Here is a 9,834-nt window from a genome sequence, read left to right as displayed (position 1 = left end):
TTCCCCCCGTTACAGTTCTATAATATTTTTGTCAATGTTTATCTGTTAGTGAAGACATACAGTAGGTAGAATTTGTTAGATAGAGAATCGAATAAAAGACTTAATCTAACAATAATGGCTGCCCTAAAGCTATAGAAAAAATTTGAAAATGAAATATTAATGTTACTACCATAGCCATAAGTACTAGTTTAGAAGACGAATAAGGAGAAGAGGAAAGTGTTGAATATAACAAGAAATAAAATGAATAAATAAAACAAAAGAAAAAAAAAAAACAAAATAAAGTTGTTACAAAATTTCCGTATCTTGACCCTCTCATTCTGATTTATACGAGGGTTGTCCATAAAAGAAGGTTCCCAAAGATTTTTCACAATGAAAAACATGATTATTGGCATTGAATAATACATTTTTGGAAAGCTTAGGCTTTTACCTATTTTTCGACATAATCGCCGTTGAGATCAATGCATTTTTGCATGCGGTGTACCATCTTTACGCCTGAATCGTAGAACTCTCCCGCCGCTCTGTGAAGGTAGCCTAAACCTCTTCTTTCAGCTCCTCTCCGGTTCTGAAATGCGTTATGGACATCTGTACGTCTGTCTTTGTATTCTCTGCACCATTGGCGCTCGTGTTGTACACTCATACACTTTTCTCCGTAGACTTCACACAGTTGGGAATGAATGTCCACCAGTGCAGTGTTTTTTGCGCACAAAAAACGAATCACAGAGCGTAATTCGCACCTGGCGGGGGAAGCCAGTGGGCGCTCCATCTCTATCGGCTGCCAAGCCAAGGCTGAGCGTCACAGACAGCTCGCCGCATGGGAGACTGGGAGAGGGGGAACCAAGCTACACGCCAGTGTCGCCGGATCCCGCGTAACATGTTCCTTGCGACTGCAGCTTCTTGACTCTTATAATACGGACAACCCAAGTATCTGTTCGTTGGGGGTATTCATGATGAATTCCTAATATAAAAAAAAAAATATAATAATATTCACTGTATACTATGAGTTTCAATAGAAAGTAAAAGGTTTATAATAGGTATATCGTAGAAAATAACAAGTAAACTATAGAATGAAGGTTCATTTTCGCCTAATCAACGTCTCTGCAAATCATACATAGTTTTGCAGAGCTACCATTACTTCGAACCTATCATGCTAAGATGACACTAACGATACACAGACACTCAAAAGCACCTGGTACTATTTACCTATTTACTTACTCTGTTTTGTTTGCTTGCTGATAAACAGCGAAAACGGGCATCCAATTGCTTGCGATAAAAGTCGGGATTAAGTTACTTACTTTCAGCTCAGTTCCATTCCGAGTAAAGCGTCAGTGCTTTGTAAGAGGATTCCGACTTTTGCAACGTGTGCTTTAAAGAGAGGTAAAAATAGATATTGAAAGAAATAACTGCTTGGAAAGAAAAGTGCTATGTAGTTGAACGATTTCTTCCTATATGAAGTTCGTTCGTTTTGAAGTGCCTTATAGATTGTTGTTTATGTGATAAAATTTATATTTTGGGGGGGGTTCCAGTTAATGAAATTAATGTAGGCTATTAAAGGACTTAAAGAAAAATATTTGAACTACGATCTTTTTATTCTTATTTTACGTTAACAATCATAATATTTTTGGTGAGGTGAAGCAATGTATAGCATGATAAACTATGTTAAAATCTTACTTAACTATGCTAAAAATAATAAATATATTTTTAGTAATATTACTCTATTATTATCCGCACTGAAAATAATGGAAAAAATCAGCATTGAATGGATGGAATTATATGCAAGCAAAAAAAAAATGTGGAAAACAAAACAAAACGAAAACCAAAACAAAATGAAAAAGGTTTTTAAATATTGATATTTATTAAGGAGAGAACGCTTTTAGATCAAGAATTTTTTTTTCTTCTTTTTTTTTTTCACCTACGGCGAAAACTATTCATATCCCCAAAATAAGTAAGCATCGCCGTAGCTTTATCTTGGCCGCGTATAAAATTCGCGTCCATCAGTTTGCACGCCCGCGCGCGCTCAAGATTCTGGTTTCTTACGGGAATGCCTTGCGAGACACGTTACGTCAGGAATTACATTACGAGAATTACCATAATCCGGATAAAGTCGTTTGCAGTGTTTAAAAGGGACTTTGTGAGTTTCCCAGCGCCAGCAGGTTTTGCCTGGGCTTCAAGGGCTACATGGAAATGGAGTCCATTATTCAGAGCTGCATCCAACCCCCCCCCCCACGTTGAGAGAGAGAGAGAGAGAGAGAGAGAGAGAGAGAGAGAGGAATATTTATATGAGTAGAAATAGCGCTGGGGATTATTCGTGACATATTTTCGATAGTTTGTATCCATACGCACGCATACATACAAACATACACACACACACACCACACACACACACACACACACACACACACACATATATATATATAATAGATATATATGTATATATATATATATATATATTATATATAGTGTGTGTGTGGCTGTATATTATATATATAATATATATATATATATATATATATATATATAGTATATATATATATAATATATAATATAGATATATATATATATATATATTATATATATAGATATATATATATATATATATAGTGTGTGTGTGTTTTATATATATATATATATATATATATATATATATATAATATATATATTATATATATATATATATATATATATTATATATATATATATATATATATATATATATATATATATATATAGAAAGAGAGAGAGAGAGAGAGAGAGAGAGAGAGAAGGAATATTCATGTGAGTAGAAATAGCGCTGGGGTTTCTTCGTGACATATTATCGATAGTTTGTATTCATACGCCCGCATGCATGCAAACATACATCCATACATACATACATACATGTATATAAATATATATATATATATATATATTATATATATATATATATATATATATATATATATTTTAATAAAAGGGATTTCACACCGTCTCCATTTCAAAGTAACGTAACTAATATTTATTCATAATTCGGTCAGATTCAGTCACCTCTACCACTCATACATCACTCCTTTTGAGAGATTAATTCTGATTCACCTCTCATCCACTTTGGCTGCTGCGCCTTTGTCTTTTGCGGAGTAATGGAATTGAAGGGCACCTGGTCGAAGAAGGGATTAACCTGTGCCATATTGAATTGGCCACATGTTTTGCCACATGGTGATTTGAACACTAGCGTCAGAATATAAAGGGTTAGTATTATCTCCAGATCATCAAACTCTGGATTGGTGTTTTTTTTCTTTTTTTTTTTTTTTTTGCTTGCAGAGGCTATGTTTTGTCTTTGGTGTTTTTTATTCAACAACTTTTCAAGCACCCTTTTTCTTTTACTGGTGTGCCAGCTAGAATAGCAGAAAGTTGTTTCCTTCTACTCACTGAATTTTCCCTTTCTGGCACCTGCTTTAGGCAATGGTCTCAGTTCTGTAAGTGGAATCACTCTCTTCGCAGTTACTCCAGAAGTAGATGGTGTGGATCATCCCCCTCTCGAAGGTGATCAACTTACCTTGGACTTCTCCATCAAGAACTTTTCTAATAACATTGTTGTCTGTCATATTACAAGACTTTTTGGAGATCTCCCTGTGGTCGATCTGTTGCATATGCACCCATAAAATCAGAATCTTGATATAGTCTGTATTTAAAGGTGAAATTCCAGCAGTCTTAAATCCATTGACAAAATTAGACTGATTGACAGCAAGAGTTAAAACTCTGTTAACACTTCTTCAGTGGTCTATAAACGCTAAAATCCAGAGGCTGCAACTTGTAAGAGCAATATGCAGGAAATGATAGGACACAAACCTCATTACCCTTACAAAAAATCCAGGAACAAAATGTAAATTATACAAATAATTAGACATATTATAATCAAATAATGTGGAGCATGTCGGCACATGTGCCAACTAGTTCCATCACAAAAACACTTAGGTCTACCATTCCACATAAGGAATTTTTTGGTAACTGAAGAATCACGTGGCAATAACAAAGTATATGTATTAATGGCCTATATTCGTAAACATTAAAGTTATTTAGAGTGAGCCAACTTACCCTATAGCCGACTAGCACGGGTCTTTCATATATATATAAATATATATATATATATATATATATATATATATATATATATATATATATATATATATATATATACCCTTACCTGTTGACAGAGGCGACCTCTATCTGCAAACATATCATTAGGCTATTAAGCTCACATAAATACAAAAATATACTTTTTATTACCCAAAGCAGATGAACATGAAATAGAACAAAATGATTAATAAGTCTTAGCGATAAAAACCCAAGTCTGCCCCACAAAGAAAATTATTAAGTTATCATTCCACCCTCCTGGCTAAGTATTCACTCCCAGACTCAAAATGTCAATTGTTACATTGTATTAGTCAAGTTAGAGAAGTCCGTCTCTAATAACATGGAATAGAGCCCATCTGTAATAAAGATATATAACACAATATTAAGTAAAGAGATACACTTCACACTTCTCTCTTTTCAAAGGCAATATTAAATAAAGAGATACATTTAACACTTCTCTCTTTTCAAAGGCAACAGTACGGGCAGCCACCAGCTTAAAAACGCATATGCATCAGATTCCTTCATTCAAGGAGGCCGCCTCTACAGCTCACTCCTGTCGCACACCACGTCGGCAACTAATGCACAATGTATCAATTTGCCACATGATTTAGGGCTACCTCTGTTGCTGGAGCCCTTGTGCCTTGCCGGATGCACAGAAGTTTAAGAACTCCTAGCACACAAACTGTGATCAGTTTAACACCTAGCATGATCACTATTATTGGAATATTGGAATTGTGTAACGTTCATTGATGAAAAGCTCATCCACATCACTAAGATAAGCAGAACTCGACGAATAGTTGTAGACGCAGGTCGAGTGCGTAAACCACCTCGAAACAACTCAGCACGCACCATTATTCAGAGTCTGTGACCCTCATGAGTGTATCCAACACCCCCTCATCGCAAAACTGTAGATTCAACGTTTTCTACTGAAGGAAACGTGGTCACCAACCCGTTGTCAAGGAAATATCCCATGACTTCCATGCAAGTGCTACTAGCACCCACCTCATAGAAGATTGTAGACTCCTGATTTATCCCAGAACATAAACTGAATCGATATACCGACATCACATCCGTTGCAAAGGCAATCCATAGAATCGCCATTCGTGTGTAGACTCGGCTCGACCTCTGGTACTGTAGAACGAAGTCGCTTCCATCGTCACCATCACGTGAAGTTGGGAATTCTCTAAAGTCATTGTGTGTCCATATTTAAAAAGTCGACATGATCATAAAATAACTAAAGTCTTGCTTTACCCCACAAATCCGTCATTAATTAATATACTCAATCTCCTAGTCAAATATTAAAAATTTCCCACTAAACAAAATATAATCTTTACCCACTGAATCCTCACAAGTAATCCCATATCTGATAAACACACTATCAAAAGAGAACCCTTAATGTCTAACAGCAAAAACCCCTTTTATTGTTTATATAACTAACCTCCATGAAATTTAATGCCGAACACCCCTTCTATCTAACTCACATACCCGACAAATTATATCTCCTATCTAAAATAGAAATGCTATTTAGAGCTTAACACCAATTACGACATCTATCGTAAGAAAAGAAAAAAGAAGAAGAAAAAATATAATAACAACAATAGTAAGTGAACTTTCCCCCATTACACAGCACACATAAGAGAAGAAAAAACATATATAATTCAATATCTTTCCCAAAATGCAATATGTACCGTTACGGAATTTGCTACCGTAACAATCCCACCAACCGTGGAATGCCACAGTCAACAGAGAATAGTGCAAATCTCTGAGTAATCAACTCCAAAGGTAAAAATCAGCAACCGGATTCATCACAGCATTATCAGCAAAAAACCACCTGTGAACACTATAGATTTTTCTAGGCAGACTTGCAATGCCAGAAACCATTATGCCACAAATATCCTACACACAGGAATTATCACAAATTCATCATCACGTTTCTGAGCTAAAACAAAAATTTGCCTTATTTCCAACAACTTCCCACGTAAAATATGTACCCCGAAATCTTACGCCAAAACGCTGCAGATTTGCGCATAATAAGAAAAAAAAAAAGTAGAAGGAAATAAAAGAGAGAAAAAAACATTAAAACATTTCGCCACCAAATTACCAAAAAAACAGACAGCAAGAAAAAAAAGAAAAAAATGCAATTGCACGACAATATATTAATACCCACAACCAACTCTTTTCTATTTCGAGATATGTGTTAACCTCGACCGACCTGTTTTTTCCTCTAAGACTAGAAGTCTGTTTCCAATTTTCTCCTCAACGACTTCAAAAGGACCTTCAAACTTCGGGTGTAGTTCAGTTCATTTCTCATGTTAAGTTTTAAAAATACCTTGTCTCCAACATTGATCTTAGGATCAGATGTTTTACCAATACTTTTCAGTACCATCTCTCTGGTTGTGGATTCTAGATTACGGCTGAGACAAGCATGTCTCTCTCTCGCTGTGGATACCAATGCCTCGATCGTATCCTCCCCATGATGAGGTATAGTTAGCAAATCAAATGTGCCTTGTGCTGGCAACCAAACAAAGCTTTGAATGGAGACATTTTAATGGAATCACTAACCATAGCGTTAATACTATGTCTAACAACATCAACATATCTGTCCCAATTCTTATCATTACCACCTACAGTTTTCCTGAGAGCCTCGAGCACTTTCCTGTTTGCTCATTCACACAACCAATAAGCCTCAGGTCTGTATGGAATAATTGTTACTTTCTGTATCCCTATGACTTCCGCTAAACATTCCAAAGTTTTGTTCACAAATTCTCTACCATTGTCGGTCAATAGAACTTCGGGTAAGCCGTATCTGCAAAAGATACCATTGAAAAATGCTACGGCTACTTCTTCAGCCGTTTTATGCTTAAGTGGGAAAATTTCTACTATCCTTGTAAGTTCATCTATTATCACTAACAAGTACTTGTTTGCATACCTGGACTCACAAAAGTTCCCCAGGATATCCATATGTATTCTCTGAAAAGGTCTACTCGGTATGGGATACGATCCTAATTTGCATGAAGTTATTCTTGCAGGCTTACATGCGTTGCACACTGTACAATTCCTCACAAAATTTTCCACATCTTTCCCCATGTTTTTCCAAATGTATTTAGCACGAACCTCATCATGCGTTTTTTCTATTCCCAAGCATGGACTACCGAACCTGCAATGAACTATATCCAAGACCGCTGGAATTAGGACTTTCGGAATTACGATCTGTGTCATATCTCCTTTACTTTCACTGGTTCTCAATTTATATTTAATTTTTCTAACCAATAGATTACTTTCTATCTCCAAACCCGAAAAAGGCAACTTATAATGCTTCCTGACTAATTCCCCTCTAAGAAACGCTTTCACGTCTGCTAGAATCTCGTCTTCATCTTGCCTTTGCTCTATGAGAGATATATCCCTTTGTATAGCCTCGCTAGTGACTCGAACATCTTGGAATCCTTCCGTGTCATGAAAACTTCTACTAAGAGCATCTGCAACTACGTTTAATTTGCCCTCTATATATTTGAGCTTTGCATCAAAATCTCTGATAGTCAAAAACCATGGAGCTCTTTTAGGTGACAAATCGGGTTTATTAAAAAGATCTAATAATGGCTTATGATCTGTAAGAACTTCTACTTTGTTCCCAACCTGTAACATTTTAAAATGAACCAAGCTCGACACTGTTGCAAAGGCTTCTTTATCTATGGTTGCCATTGATCTCTCGTTGCTTGCCCTGTCCTGAACTTCCTGCTATAAAAGGCTATGGGATGGAATCTCCCCATCAAACTTTTACATAAGGCAAGCACCTATGCTTTTCTGGCTGGCATCAGTCACTAATGTAAAATGTTTGCTAAAATCTGGAAACTTCAAAACAGGGGGATTCATTAGCATATCTTTCAGCTTTTGAAAACTCTCCGCCTGGGGTTCCTTCTATTGAAATTGAATATCTTCCGACAATACATCTGTTAGGGGAGCTGCTATATTACAGAACCCTTCCATAAACCTCCTGAAGAAACCAGCGATACCCAGGAATGACTTGATCTCTTTCTTTGATCGGGGGGTGCAAAAAATCGTTATTGCTTTGACTTTATCGTCATTTAATCTAACCCCTTCCTTAGATATGACATGGCCTAGATATGTAATTTGCTTTTCCAAGAACGAACACTTGGCTAGCTTAATTTTCAAACCCACTAATTTAAGCGACCAATATGTCATCCATATACACAAAAATATTTTTGCCCAATAACCCGTGCAAAACTGTGTTAACCAACCTGGTAAAGGTCATCGGACTGCCCAATAAATCGAAAGGCATTCGCGTAAATTCATAGTGTCCCTTGGGCACAGAAAAATAACGATTCCTTGCTACTTTCACTAAGAGGGACCTGCAAAAAAACCCTGCGCCAAATCAATTGAGCTATAAATATTATGTCCGCCGATTTCAACAAAAAGATCTGGTATGCACGCGACTGGATAGCGGTCAGGGATCGTCTTTTCATTTAAACGTATAAAATCAATGCATACGCGAATAGAACCGTCCTTCTTAGGCACCGCTAGCAAGGGAAAGTTATAAGGAGACACGCTAGGTCTAATGATTCCTTCTTCCTCCCATCTATTGACCTTTTTCTCTACCTGTTCTCTGATTTTGAAAGGTATGCGATATGCAGGAATATAAATAGATTTTATGTTCTAACACATTTGTCAACCTCAATTTTTCACCTTGTAAGGCTACTGTATCCCCAAATTCTGCCAACAGCTCGCCTACCGCTTCAACATGTTCATTATAATCCACATTAGCTGAATGTTCTCTAAATATCTGTTTCCTTGATTGCATTTCTGCCTCTTAAAACTCAGGTTTTCCCTCTACAATAGCCATTGAACCAGTATCACGACTCCAATCTTGGAAATCTAATATACATGTATTCCTCTGGTATCTCCTAACTTTATCATTACAGTTTAGTAACTCCAACCACGTGGTCCTATCCATGGATACCCTGTTCACCGATGCCAAGCTAATAACCCCTCTAAGCCTCTCGCTATTTTCAATAACACACATATCTGTAGGTTTTATCACTTCCTTCACTTGACTTTTACCATAGTCTTTGAACCAGGTAGTAACACAATATCCTCGGATATTGTGTTACTACCTATATTTGTGGTTAGTATCTCCCATCACCACCCTCAGTATCATCCCCAACATTGTTAGTATCAGAAATAACATCAATATTAGTATCCACATCCCCATCCATAATATCATCACCACAATTGTTATTGCAGTGAACTCCGATAGAATCCCCGCCATTGTTATCACCAAGCACATCTCCTTTATCAATAATCTCCATGTCCTCATAAGGAAGAAAGACACCAGGTATTCCGACTGTTATCCCATTAACACCCGCATGGATCGAAATCTTGTGCCTCCTACATGCAGGATGACCCAGCAAAAGTCTGTTGCCCAACGCAATTCCTTTCATTACCAAAAATGGTTCTGTTAGTACTCTGTCACCGAGAGTAAACTGTATTTGAACACAACCCAGGGTATTTAATCTATGGGCTTGCACATCACACACCTTCTCCGTTGAGGGTTGCAAAGGGTAATTGGAAAACATGGATTGATACAATTTATAGTCCATTAGATTTATAGACGCTCGTGAGTCTATAAATATCGGGATATCCACATCCCCTACTGTTCCATAAACTATAGGCCTGGGCTTTGGGGCATCCCCAACGAGACCACAATGGCAC

The sequence above is a fragment of the Macrobrachium nipponense genome, chromosome 1, assembly GCF_015104395.2.
Source record: "Macrobrachium nipponense isolate FS-2020 chromosome 1, ASM1510439v2, whole genome shotgun sequence".
Lineage (NCBI taxonomy): Eukaryota > Metazoa > Arthropoda > Malacostraca > Decapoda > Palaemonidae > Macrobrachium > Macrobrachium nipponense.
Note: the sequence above shows the minus strand (reverse complement) of the source record.